The following is a 17036-nucleotide window of genomic DNA, read 5'->3' as shown; positions in this document are numbered from 1 at the left end:
AATGAAGCCAAAAGTTGGCCTTTGAAAAGACCAATAAAATTGATAAACCTCTAGCCAGACTGATCAGACTAAAGAAGAGAGAAGACAGAAGTTACCAGTATCAGGAACAAGACAGGTGCATCCTTACAAATTCTCCAGATGAGTAAGGGAGTTTAGTTAACCATTTCAGGACACAAGATCAATACACAGAAGTTAATTGTATTTCTATATACTGGCCACAAACAATCAGAAATTAACATCAGAAAGAATAAACCATTCATGGAATATCAAAACTGAAATCCTTAAGGATAAATCTGATTTTTTTAAATGTGCAATATCCATACACAGAAAACTATAAAACATTGCCATGCGAAATTAATGATGACCTAAACAAACAGAAAGGTATACAGTGTGCATGGGTCATAATATGCATTCGAGCGAAGACGACGGTTTCCCCCCATCAGATCTACAGATCCAGCGCCATCTTGTTCTAAATGACAACACGCTTTTTGCTGGAAATTGACAAGCTGATTCTAAAATTCATGTAGAAATGCACATGAAGAAATTAGGATAGCTGAAACCATTTTTAAAAATAGTTGGTTGCTTTCAAGATTTATTATAAAGCTACAGCAATCAAGACAGTATGTTATTGCATGAGTATCAACAAACTGATCAATGGGATAAAATAGAGCCCAGAAATAGATCCACATACATATATGGATAACTGGGTTTTCTTTTTTTTTAGTAAAGGTGCAAAGGCAATTCAGTGGGGAAAGAATAACCTTTTCAACAAATGGTGTTGGAGCAATTGGATATCCATGAACCAAAAAAAGTGAGCTTCTATTCATACCTTGCACAGTGTATAAAAGTCAACTCAAAACTGATAAAAGTGTACAACCAAAAACCTTCTATCAGAAAGCTTTTGTGCTCTTGAGTAGGCAAAGATTTTTGTGCGACACCAAAAGCACAATCCACACAATAACAAACTGATAAATTGGACTTCATCAAAATTTAGAACATCTGCTCTTTGAAAGATACAGAATAAAACGAAGAGACAAGGTACAGACCCAGAGAACAATAGTTGCGACGCGTATTTCCGATAAAGACTAAGTTTCCAGAACACTTAAAGGACTTATAAAAAGAAAATAAATTACCCAATTTTTAGCAACAAAATATCTGAATAGATACTTCACCAAAGATGTCCAGATGGCAAAGAAGAGTGTGAAAAGATGCTCAGTGTCATAAGTCATCAGAGAAATGCAAATTCAAACGACAGTGACATCCCACTGCACATCTATTACAAAGTCCACAGTTGAAAAGATGTTCTATACGAGTGTTGTGTGTACATGGAGGAACCAGAACTCTCATACTAAGGGATGTGTAAAATGGTACGGCTATTTTGGAAAATAATTGGGAATTTCTTAACGAGTCAAACCACATGATTCAGCCATTCCAAACTCAGGTGTTTACATTTATATAAGCATGTGTTCATGCCAAAGGCTTATACACCAATATTTCTAGTAGCTTTCTAGTAATGGTCAAAGACTGGAAACAACGAAACTGTCCACCAATAGGTGAATGAATGAGTAAGTCATGGTACATCTACACGGTGGAATACTTCTCAGAAATGTAAAAAGGAATGAGCTATTGATACATACTATGTGAATGAATCTCAAAATAAGGATGCTGAATGCAAGAAACCAGACTTCCACCCCTCCTAAAAACAGAGAGTATATACAATCTGATTCCATCTCTATAAAATTCTAGAAAATGCAAACTAATCTATCATGCCTAGGCATAGTGTGGGAGGGGCCACAGGAGGGACAGAGGGGAAGGATTCAAAGGCACCATGAGGAAACATCTAGAGTAATGGATGTGTTCGTTACCTGCATTGTTCTGAAAATGTCTTAGTTTGCTCAGGCTGCTATTACAAAGTACTACACACTGAGTAGATTAAACCACAGAAACTTGTCTTCTGACATTTCCGGAAGCTGGAAGTCTGAGATCAAAGGGTCGGCAGAGTTGGTAACTCCTGCGGCCTCTCTCTGGCGTGTAGATGGCCGTCTCCTCCCCGTGTCCTTACCTGGTCTTTCTCTGTGTCCTAATTTCCTCTTCTTGTAAGGACATCCACCATATTGAATTAGGGCCCATCCTAATGACATCATTTTAACTGAACTACCTCTTTCAAGCCCTTGTCTCCAAATACAGTCACATTCTGGGGTATACGGGTTAGGACTTCAGCCTTGGAACGGGGGGAGGTATCATTTACTTTCTGTTAGCTATACCTCAATAAAGCTGACTTTTAGAAAATACTACTCGCAGATTATTTTGTGCTTGTTTAATAATGAGTTCTTCCACTGCATGCAATCTGGTTCATCCGAGTGCGGCTGGGGCATAATTGTTGGGAATAAAATAGTTTTCTATGAGAAGGCCTGCCCGTATGTTTCTTTTCCACAATTTCTTGTAACTTTTCATGCTTTTCTGTGCTCGCTCCACCCTAGAGACCGACCGCCCTGAGTTCCACACAGAGAACAAGAAAGACTCACTGGTCTTGAGAAGGAACCGGTGTGGGATCAAGGCCGCCATTTCCGCACTCAGCTCATGCTGGCAGGGCGAATACTTGTTAACAACTTACCTTGACTTTTCAGATGCTCTGGTAGCTGAACAGCCTCCCTGAGAGTCTTCCTGGACCCAAATCCAGGAGGAATTTCTCCGCCCCCCGCCCCTGCCCCATAAGCAACCTACAATTCTCGGAGAGAAGACCTAAACCCGCCATGCTCCTCAGTCTGTCCACAAATGCCCACAATCATGCATGGTACCGTAATCATTCTCAAGAAAAGGCTGATGTCTTACAGATGTTTCCTCCTCCCTCTATCCTTCCCAGAAGGTGTCTCTGCTCCCTACTTTGCCTCGGGAACCCCTGGGGCATGCATCCGCCCAGGAATCGTTGGACAGGATCCCCCCAAACCCCCCGCCTGGGGCAGTGCTGGGGCTTTGGTCCAGATGACATGTGGCTCTGAGAAACAATTGAACCAGGGAGAGAAGGACTCCGTCCAGTCCAAATACGTAAGTCACTGAGGACAGGTCTTAAGGAAGCAGCCCATACCCTGTCACTCTACCTCATTAATTAATCTGTTTATTTCCTTTGCACCACTTAGCACGCCATGTCTGTGTCATTCACTGAAATGTAAGCCCTGTAAAGCAAGGACCTTGTTTTCCTCATCCATTACAGTGTCCCAAACACCTAACAAAACCTGACACATGCCGGGTGCTCAGTAAATGTTGTTGTTGTTGTTGTTTAATGAATAAATTGGGCTGTGAACTCTTAGGGGAAGTCTTGAGCTTCTGGAAAGCTCCTACCTAAAGCACACAAGGCGCTGGGGCCCGGTTATTTCTAAGAGCAGGCTGGAAATCTGGCTCTAGGAGCTGCCTCGGATGTCGGGGGTGGGGGTGGGGGGATGGGTGTGCTGCTCCCACCACAATCAGAATAACTCGTTTTTGCCTCTTTTATCTACCGCGGTTCCATGAACATTTTTGTTTAAAGAAAAAAGGGATAGCCTTGTTTTTTGAATATCTACAAGTCACAAATGTAGACTTAAAATAAGAAAGACATCATGCTATTTTTATTAGACTTTTTTTGCAAAGCCAAAGAAGTGACGCCCTTCAAGATGCTGTTCCCTTTAAGATCTCACAAACGGAGTCTGCAAATATCTTCTCCACCGTTGTGCGTGAAGAACATTTCATGAACCAACGAATGTGCTGATTCCAGAGCCTGAGGTAGGAGGTTGGACCAGAGAGGCTCTATCATGTTTAACTGGTGTCTCTTTCTCTCTCCTCTGCTTTCATCTGAGGCTGGCGGGATGGGCGTAATGCCGCCCAGATAGAAAGCAAAAGATAAAGCAGATGGGGACAAAATAGGGCCAGAGGCGGCCTAGAGGAAATCTGCTGTCTGCAGACAGTGGAACAGGCTGGAAGGTGCCAGCAATGACAAGGGGGGTGCAGGGGGCTGGAGAGCAGGAAGCAAGCTCCAGTGCCAGGACCAGGGAGAGAGAACTGGCTTCTTCTTCCAGGTACAAATGGCGCCTGGTTTTCCCATCGTTATGCTCTCTGCTATGAGTGGTTTGAACCTCTCCAGAGTGATCCGTCCATCACATAACAGCTCAGATCAGGTTTGCTTTCTGGATGCAAAACCCACAGCTACAACAGGAAGTGGCATCGTTCACGGGACACGACAGTGTTCCCTTCTCTCCCTCTCTCCCTCTCTCTCTCTGTCTCTCTCTCTCTCTCTCAATCTCTCTCTCCCTGCCCTCCTGGTGGAGAGTGGTACTTACATGTGGGGCAAAATGCTCCAGGCACAAGACTCAGGACAAGATTGTAGGATTGGCCCCTGGACTTGCTGAACTTTACAAAGCGGTGCATTCAGGGCTGCAAACGGAACACGGGCAGCTTCTCTGAGCTCAGCTCCAGCCCCGCCATGACGGCAGGTGTCGTAGACTCCAGATGGGGGCTGTAGGTCTGCGAAGGCCAGCGCCTGCTCCCCGGGGAGAGAGCGCCTAGCTAACTGCCAAGCCTCATCACCACATGAGCATCATCCTTTGGAGTCCTGATAAAATGAGACAGGACAGTAATGACCAGCAGGCAGAGAGGCACATACTGGAAGCACACACTGGATTCCCGTTGGGAAAATGCTAGAAGGCTGCCCTTTAAAAAAAAAAAATCTCACACAAAAAATTTCCTGTGCTAACTGTCCAAGACCTCAGCTCTTTCTGAGTAACCTGGGTACCATTTAATCCATTCACCCCAGCCCATCAAGGATCTACCTGCATGAGTCATACCTATGGAAGCCCAGCCTCAACGAGGCGGCCCCAGGAACAGGCTGTTCGCTGCCTGGCTGGGTGGCCTATTGCAACTTTGAAGAGCTCAGACTTTTAGAAGCTCCTTTCTTTTATCAGTTGAAAACCTATTTCTCCACAATGTCAATTCTGCCCTCAAGGTCACACAGAGAAATGAGTTTTTTCCCATTCATAGAAATATCTATCCAACATCCAAAGGCAGCTACCGTGCCAACTACTCAACTTTTCCACTCCAGCATAAACACTGCTTGTTGCTTCAACCCTCTTCAGAATCTGTTTAGATTTATAAATGATGGTTTTACATGTGTGACCAAACATTAAAGGCATCCCAAGTAAGTCTAACCAGTATGGAATACAGTGAGCCTGTGAGTTCCCAGATTCTGGCCACCCAAACGCTTTCTGGTCTGGGGAGTTTCTAGAATCTGCCTGTCTCCCCATTTTGAAATTGGAATGTGTCCTTATCTCTGATTCTCTGGAGTCTCCCGCATTCCCCACGATTCCTCGCGTTACCAAGAGCTGTCTATGTGCCAGGATGTGATTGGGTAAGAGCCGGAGACACGAATCTGCTCCAGCGAGGCTCTAGAGGGTTCTTCCTGCCCAATTCAAAGCGTCGTGCACAGGTCCATTGTTCTTCAGATCAACTCTATCAGGACAAATGTGTTACTTGCTCATTTTACTGGTGATAAAAGCAAGGCCCAGAGGCATAAGTGACTTCCAGGGGCCCAAGGCCACTTGGTGAAGGGTCCTCAGTCTTACCCGAAACCTTCAAGCCCCTGCACCCCACCCTGAACCTCATCCCTAGAATGACTCTTCACCCTTCTGGAAGGCACCTCCCATGCGGCAGCTGCAGAGACCAGAGGCTGCTGTCCATCACCGTCTCCACCCGCAGATGGGGAGGGTACCAAAGGTACTGCCACCGAGGGAACACTTGGAGGCTGCAGATAAGGACTGAGCCTGAGGCTTGAAGAAGTGCCTTTTGTTCTCTGACTCCTCCCGCGCCCTCGGACCTCTTACTCCATGCCCAGGAAATCTCACTCCTCCTGACACAGGGGACACATTTACTTCCTCTTGATAACAGAATCCTAAAGGCAGCCCCCAGTCTGTCCCTCCCGGTGCCAGCACGGAGGCAGAGACCTCTGGTGACAAATGAGTCGTGCGTGGAGCCTCAAAAGAGGCCCGAAGGTGGCAGGAGCCGGAACTTTCCAGTGACTTTTATGTTCCCTTTCCGAAAGGCTGTAAAGAAAACAAGACATAAAATGCCTCCCCTGTATAATTTGCTGGTTTATAGGTGGTTTCATCACTTTTTTTAAATGGCTATCCCAAGTGATCTTTATGTTCCCCTTATGGCGGGTACTGCACGCCCTGAGAAAGCTGAGGGAGCGGAGGAAGTCGGGCGGCCCCGGAACAGGTGCTCACCACCTCCCCCGCCCGTTCTGTGGCCCGGCAGCGATGGGTGGCGGGGCGCGGGCCGGCCTCGCAGACCTGCCATCTGGGGATGCTTGCACCCTGCCACCCCCAAAGGGAAGGTGAGCGGGCTCCCCCGAATTTGAATTTACAGCTGAAAGGACCATGCTATAGAGATATAAAGAGAGATGGAGGTAGAGGCGGAACATGCCCCAGCCCGCCTCCCCTCTACGCCTGATGTGGTGAGACCATGCCCCAGCCCGCCTCCCCTCTACGCCTGATGTGGTGAGACCATGCCCCAGCCCGCCTCCCCTCTACGTCTGATGTGGTGAGACCATGCCCCAGCCCGCCTCCCCTCTACGCCTGATGTGGTGAGACCATGCCCCAGCCCGCCTCCCCTCTACGCCTGACGTGGTGAGACCATGCCCCAGCCCGCCTCCCCTCTACGCCTGACGTGGTGAGACCATGCCCCAGCCCGCCTCCCCTCTACGCCTGATGTGGTGAGACCATACCCCAACCCGCCTCCCCTCTACTCCTGATGTGGTGAGACCATGCCCCAGCCCGCCTCCCCTCTACTCCTGATGTGGTGAGACCATGCCCCAGCCCGCCTCCCCTCTACGCCTGATGTGGTGAGACCATGCCCCAGCCCGCCTCCCCTCTACGCCTGACATGGTGAGACCATGCCCCAGCCCGCCTCCCCTCTACGCCTGACGTGGTGAGACCATGCCCCAGCCCGCCTCCCCTCTACGCCTGACGTGGTGAGACCATGCCCCAGCCCGCCTCCCCTCTACACCTGATGTGGTGAGACCATGCCCCAGCCTACCTCCCTTCTACACCTGGTGTGAGACAGCCCTGATCACACCTTCCTGCCTCATCCATCCAGCACCTAGTGACCTGCTCCTTTGTGCTCATGGAAACCTGCCATTCTCTGGTTGATTTTGTGCTCCCTTGCACATTTATTTTTTTCATAATTATGAAATCATCTAAAAACTTTACTAGAATGTGCTTTAAATATTTAAGCCACCAGTGCAGGCATTTGTTGATCGCTATTTATATTTATATAAATTTATTAAATTTAACTTAATTTATTTTTAATATAAATCAGAGTGAATTAAGAGACATTTATTAAATGTTAAAGAATGTGTTAAATGTCGAACTATTAAATTATTCTCACGTGTGACATAATTACAAGCCCACAGCAGTTTGCAAAAACAACACACAGGTTCCAACAGACCTTGACCCCAGTTCCCTCCGATGACAACAACACAACCATAGTAGAAAACCCGATGCAGAAAATTAACACTGCTGTGATCTACAGGCGTGAGAAGATTTCGCTGGCTTCTCCATACGCTCGTGTGTGTGTCTGTGTGTGTGAAGGAGAGTATATGTCTGCATAGGAGTATGTGTGTGTGCATATACGTGCGTGCATCTGTGCGCGTGCGTGTCCCTGTGCACGCACGTGTGTCTGTGTCTCTCTGTGCGCGTATACGTGGTTCTACACAATTTCACCACATGCGCAGACCCCTGTGGCCACCGCAGTGCAGATACGGGACAGTTCCGTCACCATAAAGACCCTCACCTGTGACGCCTGTTCATCATCGTGGGTGTGTTCACGCAGACACCCAGGAGGACCTGCTCCCCTGTCAGTGTCCACGGCACAGCCAGCCTCCCGTGGCACCTCCACGGAGCAGAAGCCCAACGTGTGTGCCGGATGAATGACTCCACCCACAGAATGCCTCAACAGCCTTGGACGTGAATGAATCTACACATAACCCCAGCGAACCAGGCTTCCTCCCAAGACTACTCAGCACGAGATGAGGCGAGGGGGATGAAGGCTGATGCTAGACTCCTCGGACCCCTGAGCGGACCCCAGAAACCCACCTGCGCCACCCCACCCCTCACCACCCGCTGCTCCAGTGATGTGAGACCCTCTCAGGTACGGGTGGTTACGATGACCTCCAAGTGATCCACCCCCCTGAGGGCCTCTCAGCTCTTGAAGGACGGCAGGGACAAGAATCCTCCACTGTCGACATGGGGTTAGAGGACCCCCATGTCCCCACGTTCCTCAATCAAGCAACTCAGGCAATTTCTTCCTCCCTTTCCTTCAAAGGTATCCTGGGAGTTTACATCAAGGTAACACCACCCAGACAAAAGTGTTGGAGAAGCCCCGTGTGACAGCCCCCAGGCCCTTTCTGGGCTCCGCAAAAACATAGCCCACTCAGTGTGGCCCTGGGCAGGACTCCGGGGCCCCTGTCTCCAAGCCCTCGGTTCCTTTTGCCTCCTTCTCGAACCTGCCTGGGGCCCCAGCTCATGCCCCTCCACCCAGGGCCCCCCATGGCACCCGTGACAATGGAGTTCACGGCTCTTCTCTGTGGCTAGTCGGTGGTTTCCGGTCCCCACGGCTGCCGTGTCCATGGTAACAGCAGCTCTCAGCCTTCCCCACCTCAGTAATCCCTTCCAGTTCCAGACTGCAAAGGGAACAGAGACCACTGGCCTCTCCAGGGCCTCAAACATCCCCTGAGATCACAGGACTGGAAAGCTGCCAGTGTGATACAGAGTGTAAAATGCACACATCAGACACTGTCAGAAAGAAATCTGTTCTCCAGGTAGACAGTAGGGGAAGGATATGCTTGCATTTTAAGAAATACGGTGAAAGCAATGCAGCAGAGACCCCATCCGTGGGCAGGGACTGGCCATTCGCGACCTCATCATCCCTAAGGAGTCTGAACAGGTCTGGGCCCTGATTCCATTTCTGCAAGGCCCCTTCATGCCATCTGTAGGTGCTGGAGCTGAGACAGAGAAAGACCCAAGAGCCCAAAGCATCGGTGGGGGTTACTGGGTCGGTGACAGTCACTTTATCAGTGAGGGTTGCTGCATCTGTTAGTTAAGCTATGCCCCCCAGACAGGGCCAGAGGGATACCGCTGACCCACAGCTCCACGCTTCCTTATGGACTCCAATCATGCACCTATGATTCCAGAAGCCTCTTGAGAGCTGAGACCATGTTTGCAGCCCCATCACTTAGCCCCACGCTTGGCACACGGAATACCTACAGTTAACAATACGGTATCATGTGTCTTAAAATACATTAAGGGGGAGGGCCCCTGGGGGGCTCAGTCAGTTGAGCATCCGACTCTTGATTTCAGTACCCAAGTCATGATCCCAGGGTTGTGGGATCGAGCCCTGCATTAGCTCTGCACTGAGCATAGAGCCGGCTTGGGATTCTCTCTCTTTCTCTGCCCCTCTCCCCCACCCGCACTCTCTCTCTGTGTCAATAAAATAAAACAAAATAAAATAAAATAAAATAAAATAAAATAAAATAAAATAAAATAAAAATAAGGGGCGCATGGATGGATCAGTGGGTTGAGCATCCAACTCTCGGTTTCAGCTCAGGTCATGATCTCATGATTCAGAAGATCGAGCCCCACATCAGGCTCTGAACTGACAGCTCAGAGCCTGCTTAAGATTCTCTCTCTCTCTCTCTCTCTTAAAATAAACTTTAAAACGCATATAGGGGCGCCTGGGTGGCTCAGTCGGTTAAGCGTCTGACTTCGGCTCATGTCACGATCTCGTGGTATGTGGGTTCGAGCCCCGCGTCGGGCTCTGTGCTGACTGCTCAGAGCCTGGAGCCTGTTTCAGATTCTGTGTCTCCCTCTCTCTCTGACCCTCCCCCGTTCATGCTCTGTCTCTCTCTGTCTCAAAAACAAATAAATGTTAAAAAAAAAATTTTAAAAAAACGCATACATACATAAATAAATAAAATACATTAAGAGGGTAAACCTCATGTTATATTCTTTTCAAAACCATACACACACCAAAGAACACAAGGACACTTTGGGAGGTGATGGATAGACAGGTTTAGCACCTTGAGAGCATCACAGGTGTTGGCATGTGTCCAAACACATCAACATGTGTATCCTAATAGTGGGCAGATTTTTGTATATCATATATACCTTACCAAAGCTAAAAAAGAGAGTATTCTCGAAGCGCAGTTGTCAAATGAATGAAAGAATTAGTAGGTCAACCCAATTAGTGGGCTCATCTGCTGATGGCTGGGACTAAAATAAACCCTCGTGGCTATTTTGTGGACATTTAGGGTCTCTCCTGCTGCCCCTTCCTCTGTCACCTTCCCACTCATTCCCAGAGCTGCGAATCTCCAGCTCCTGTGGGAGGGATGTACTGCCTCCCCAGGACACTCACTCCATCCGGGGAACACTAACCATCATAAGGCCATTCTTTACGTTAAGCCAAACCTACCGCATTAAGACTCAAAGCTGCTAAAGTTCAAGGAAGACATAATTGTGTCATTTGATTCGCTCACCAGAGAGCAGGTCAGACAGAAAGGTTACGGCGCTCTCAAAAATATTCCGACAACATTTTTTTCTAATTTTAATGCTATCATTTCGCCTTTTCAGAGAAAGGATTTCTATTTATCAGCAATGAATAAATGCTTCTGAAATCTGGGATTACCGACGCTGACCTTTCCTTTATCGGCAGGTACTAAAATGAATGGGCGAATGACAGAAATGTAATTTGAGGGCTACAAGATTTATGAGGAGGCAGTGCACTGAGGGGGAAAGTGGCGATGATTTGAGAAGGGACCGGGAGGAGAAAGGAAACTCCACAATGGTTTTCCTGGACTGGAGGCTTTGGAAATGACGGTGGCGGCATTCACGGCAGAGAGCAGAGACTCTCCCTAACGTGCTTCGGATAAGAAAGCAGGTGCACGTGAGCGACTCCGCTGTAGAGCCACCATGGGGATCAACTGAGAAGACCCCATAAAACGTGCAGCTCTGTGCCTGACAGGGGCGCCACTCGGCCGACACTGGATGTCCTCACTGTCGTCATCCCCCAGCCGCAGCAATGGCAGCAGGAAGCCCAGGGTGGGCCCTGCGTGCTGCCTACCACCCACTCCTTCCTCTCAAAATCCTGCAGCCACCCGGCTGCAGAGCCAGGCTTCCCTCTTCTTGCCACTTTTGCACCTGTCAGTATCAGGGGCTGAACTGCGTCCCCCCCGGAAGGATTTGTCCAAATCCTAACCCCCGACCCCCGTGTGTGCGCCTCTATAGAGAAATAGGGTCTTTGCAGATGCCATCAAGTTGCAGTGAGGTTGTACTCGATGAGGTTGGGCCCCAATCCAATGATGGGTGTGCCTGTGAGAAGGGGGAGGCTTGCACACCGACAGAGACACCACAGGGGGAGGAGGCCCTGTGAGGACGGAGGGGGCCGGTGGTGCCTCCGCCAGCCCAGGAACACCGGCGACAACAGAAGCGGGAAAAGGGAGGAGGATCCTCCCCGGGGACCGTCCGGTAGAGGATGACTCTGCCCACACTTTGATGTCAAACTTCTGACCTCCGGAACCGTGAGAAAATACATCCCTGTCCACGGTTATTTGTTACGACAGCCCTAAGACAGAAACGCAATCGGCTCATTCAGTCCGTGTGCCCGGGCATCTACTGCGTGCCAGGCACTGTGTTCGCTGGGGGCCGAGGGGGCGGGCAGCGGGGGAGTGCTCCCAGACCCCACAGCGAGGGCAGGAAGCAAACCCACAAGTATCCGTGTGATTTGGGATCAGTCCTGTGAGAAGCACAAGCCAGGCTGAGAGAGTAGAGCGGGGCCTGACTGACGGACTTTCGTCCAGAACGCTGAACCGACGCCCAGGTAGGCGAACGCAGGTGGGGCAGGTGGAGGCCGCCCAGCCGCGTCAGGAGCACAACTTACGTCCTGAGAAAAATCCCTTTTCTCGTTCCTTGTAGTAAATCACTGAGAGTCCTCTTAGCCTGCAAAGAAACACAGAAGGTAGTGGGTTCCCCGCAAGGGGCCTGACCTCAGGAGGGGATGTTCAGGATGTGCCCCGAGATGCTTACATTTGCCACGAGGGTCCCGGGTTCAAACAACTGTCCACTTGGGGCTGGGCTTTGACCGACACAGAAGCAGCCTCGAGATATAACAAGGCACGTTCTCACCAGAGAGCTCAAAGCCCCTTCCCGGGACCCAGAAAACCAAACAAGGCCCCGTGGTGAGTGCCGTCCTTTGTCTGTTATTTCAGAATCCAAGTGCACGTGCCTCCAAGGGCGTCCTGGGGACCCCAGCTGACCGACAGCTGGCCCAGCCCACCAGAAAACGACTCCCCCACCCCGACACCTCCTGGGGCTCGGCGGCAGCTAAGACACTTCCCCTGGGCAAGTCACATCCAGGGGGAAATCATTTCTAACTTGCAGGGTGAAGTTCACTATTGAAAACATTTGTTTTGATGGGCATCGGAAGCTCTGCAAAAATGAGCTAACGTATCTCACATCAGGGGATGATAACGGACGTGCCAGAGAACCTCCCCCCGCCCACACGGCTCCCGGGGGCAAGTGGGAGACTCCCCAGGTGGAGGCCACGGGAGCAGGACCACAGGCTGGTCGCCCCCGCACGCAGCTCCCGCAGAACACGAGGGCACGGGCTCTGCACCGCGGGCCCCCATCTGCCATCTGAGCCAGCTTCTCCTGTCACCGCTGTAACAAGCTTAACGAAGCAAATTGCTGGAAGGCTTGTGATCTGGAGTAGAGTTTCTCAGGGCTCATTTAAATATCGCATGTCAGGAAAGGGATTTCACCTCCCAGATGCTTGTTAAAGCTCGTGGCCATGCTCTTATCTGGCTAGTTTGTCTGTTTCTGTTCAGATTTCCCTTATTCTCAGCTGGGACCTCAGCCAACGTCTCATCGGTCCGGGTGGCTCTGCTCCAAAGGCCCAGACGAGGGTCTCAGGGGATGGGAGGCGGTGTTCGACCCTCAGCCAGGACGGGGGTGGTCAGGAGTAAGATGCGCTGCCTAGGGGAACACATTCCAGACTCACAAGTCTTCGTGGGGTTCCTGCTCGGGGTTGGGAGTGCTCCACGGGCCTGCAGACAGAGCAGTAAACAGAGCACACGAGTCCCCATCCTTCTGTGAAGTACCCCTGGGGAGGGAAGGAACAGAGCCCCACGCTTCACGTGGAAACCCTTTAAAATTAAAGGAAAGAGGGGTGCCTGGGGGGGCTCAGCCGCTTAAGCGTTTTGCTTCGGCTCAGGTCACGATCTCACAGTTTATGAATCCAAGCCCCGCATCAGGCTCTGTGCTGACAGCTCAGAGTCAGGACCCTGCTTCAGATTCTGTGTCTCCCTCTCTCTCCGCCCCTCCCCTGCTTGCACCATATTTTTCCTCCCTCTCTCTCTCAAATATGAATAGACATTTTAAAAAATAGTAAAAATAAAAAGAAATTAAATTAATTAAAGGAAAGAGATCTGGTTATTTGCATATGGCAAACCGCATAGTAAAGTGTGAGCAGCAGCCTCTCGGCTGCTGAGCCTGGAGAGAGGGAACAGTCTTCAACCAGGAAGGCCCTTAGGCGGGGGTTTGTCACCGAGAAGCGTGGCTGGTTTTGTCGCCGATTTTGAACAGGTGATATACGCACAGGGGTTCCAAAGGAACCGAAGGTTAAACGTGATGAGGAGATTTCTCGTGCGTTACTCTAGACAAGTTGTGCCCCATACGCACGTAAGCGTGCACACGTGTCCCTTCTCAGCACAAGCAGCACATCTGAGCACACGGCGTGTGAGCTGTGTAGCTTTCTCGGGGTAGGCCCTGAAGACCGTACCGGGCGCATGTGCCCAGCTCCGCCTCCTTCTTCAAAGGCTCCAGAGGGTTCCACTGCAAGGACGCACCCTAACGGATGCATCCAGCCCCTGCTGGTGGACATTCGGATCTTTCCATTTCTTTTCTCCAGTGGATATTCTCACACACACGTCTTTGTGCACGTGTGCAAATATGTCTGTAAGATCAAACCCCGTGCTTGGACGTGATGAAGCAAAGGCTGTGTGCATCGTAAGTTTGGACAGATGTCAGTAAATTGTCCTCCCCTCAAAAAAGGTTATTCCAATTTACATTCCCACCACAAAAACGACTGTCTGCTTACCGTCTTTGTCAATCCAATAGATTAAAACATGCTCATTCCAAAGAGGTTTCATACTACGGATGAGGTCACTCGCTTTTTGTACGCGTAAGAGCCACAGCTGTTTCCTCTGCTGTGAAATGTGTCCTTGGACAACGGCTTGAGGAAGTCCAGATTCCTGGACCACCCTCCTTCCCTCGGCCACCGCTGCCAGCCCAGGTGTCATACCCTGCCCTGTCACCACCTGTCTTCCTGCTTCCAGGAACTGTGGGGCACATTTTGAAAGTAAATTGGAACCACTTGTGTTGTGATGAATGTGTGCCCTCCTTAACACAGCCGACAGTGTACTGGCGACTTTCAGGGCCAGAGTTTGAGCCAAGGGTTCTGGAGAGGTCACAGGAGCCAGCTGGAGGAGGGAGGGCAAGGAGAGAGGTGCCGAGCCCCCCCCCCCCCCCGCCCCGCCACGTGCAGGTCCCGCTGTAAGACCGCTCCCCCCAGAGTGCTGTCCACCCAGCTCGGGGCTGGCTCCTGGGCCGTGTGTCCCAGGATGCATAGCTGTGCCCTGCTGACTCCCCTCACTGATGCATCCGGCCTCACAGAGCCCCCCTGCTGCTCCAGGACCTCCTCCAGCCCCGCGAACCACAGCGGGAAACAGCAATGTCCCTGCCTCCTGGGGCTTCTGACCCAGTGAGAGGATGCTGTGGCCCCCGAAGCACTGACCTCGCATGAGCCCTCAGTCTAACCGTGCAGAGTGGGCATCATTTGCAAACGCAAATTGGGCTGCAGACCTTGATAAGACAGTGTGAAGAGGAGGAGAAGGGGGCAGGTCCACGCTGGTCGGGAGGCACTGGTGTAAAGGCGGCCCCGGCCAGCTGGGAAAGATGGACAGGGCATCCCAGGGGCCGCTGGGGACCAGCATGGCCCACGGGAGCGGCACACCCAGTGGAGCTTCACGGCTTACAGGGTGGAGTCGGGAAGAGGAGGAGGCTTAGAGATTAGCAGGCTGCTACAGGAGCCCCAAACAGGAGGGATGAAGGTTCTGGTCGAGCAGAAGTGGGAAAGCTTGATGGAGGGGCTGGACCAGGAGACAGACGAAGACAGAATCAACAAGATGGCGGGTGGGGGATGAGCTAGAGCTGGAAGGTGTGAGGTGTGTGAAGCCTCTAACCCGGCCCAGAAAGAGTCTGACCTTTGCCTTCGGCTCCTGGGAGGTGACTCCTAAAGATAAGAATGTTCTTGACTATGTGGGGGCCTTGGCCACCAGGTGGTCTAATGATGTGCTTTAGGGTGGCAGCTTTGGGTTGCGGGGTATCAGCTCAACCTCACCAGGGGCTGGAGCCCAAAGTCAACCACATGGGTGACCAATCAGGTCTAGTTCACTGGGTGGACCTCAAAAAGGACACTGGACACCAAGGTTCGGGAGAGTTTCATGGGTCAGCAATACCCCATGTCTTACGGTTACACATCATGTCTCGCCTGGGAGGATGTAGTGCTACCCACACCTCCAATGGAAGTTTCTGGAACTTCGCTGGACTTGGGCCCACGCGTCCGTTCCCTGGGCTGATTTTGATCTGCATCTTTTTGCTGTTATAAAGCATATCCAAGAATAGAACAGCTTTTAGAGACGACTGCCAGGCCCAACGAGCTGCCGAACGTCAGACGTGAGGGTGGTCTTAGGGACTGTCCCTGACATCACAGTGTGCAGCCCAAAAGGTCCCAGCCCAAAAGGTCCAAGCCTGGGAGCTGGAAGGAGCTTGTTGGCACAGAGCAGCTGAGACGGCAGCAGTGAGGTCACTTGGGGACGTGGTGAGTCTGAGTGCCTGTGGAGCATCCTGGGAAAGAAGGCTGGAGGCGGGGGGGGGGGGGGGGGGGGGAGAGACGGGCAAAGAGGGTGCCACTCAGCCTCCACCCATCAGCCATGGGAAGTCAGGACCTCCGGGACCTAGGCCGCGCACAGGGATTGGCCTGGGAGGCGGACACACATGCGGGGCTCTCGGTGTGCACACCGACAGACAAGCGGAAACTGCGTCAACGTGTGCTCACGCATACAAGTACAAGAAAAGGATGAGGCGACAGGCAGGCCCAGTGACCACGAGGACGGCGCCTTGGAGGAAGCGGCTATTTGACTCACAGCCGGACCAGCCAGGTGAGGAGCAGGGCTCGAGAATCCGAGGCCTCCCCGAAGTGGCTCCGCGAAGGCTCTGGGGCAAGGAGGGCTTGGAACGCTCACGCAGCGGACTGATCTGTGTTCTCGGGGCCCGGCAAACAAATGTGTCCGGGACGGACCGGATAGTAAACGGGTTAGACTTTACAGGACACGCCGTGTCTGTTGCAATTAACCAAATCTGCCCTCGCAGCTTAAAAGCCAGCCGGAGACCACACGCTGATGAATGGAACAGGCTGCGTTCCAATAAAACTTTATTTACAAAAACCAATGGGTCAGATCTGGGCCTATGGCTGTAATTTGTCAATCCCTGGTCTAAGGTTACGAAGCTCGTGAGAAGCCTTTTGCCGGGACCTCCCGTGAGTTTATCTGAACTGCTTCTTCCCCGCGCCCTGTCCGCCCTGGCTGGAACCCTCCGGACACAACCTAGTTCCATCCACCTCCCTTTCCGCGGATGGCCTGACTGGTTCAGGGAGGACTCAGGTATCGGTCTCCCTTCCTCTGGACGCGGTCCTACAAACGCCACTAACACTGCACGGCGTCGGGACAGGCACTGCCGGCTCCCCGGGCGTTCACGCCGGCTCCCTGGGCGCTTCTGGCTGGCACACAGAGTCTCTGCTGTGTAGCGGGCTGCTGGCTCGGGGACCCGGGCTCACAACCTTCCACGTTACCCTGTTAAGTCTCATCCCGTTAGAATCGATTCTATCGCTTGAGACTGTCAGAG

The sequence above is a fragment of the Panthera onca genome, chromosome C1 (genome assembly GCF_046562875.1).
Source record: "Panthera onca isolate mPanOnc1 chromosome C1, mPanOnc1 haplotype 2, whole genome shotgun sequence".
NCBI classification, from domain to species: domain Eukaryota; kingdom Metazoa; phylum Chordata; class Mammalia; order Carnivora; family Felidae; genus Panthera; species Panthera onca.
Note: the sequence above shows the minus strand (reverse complement) of the source record.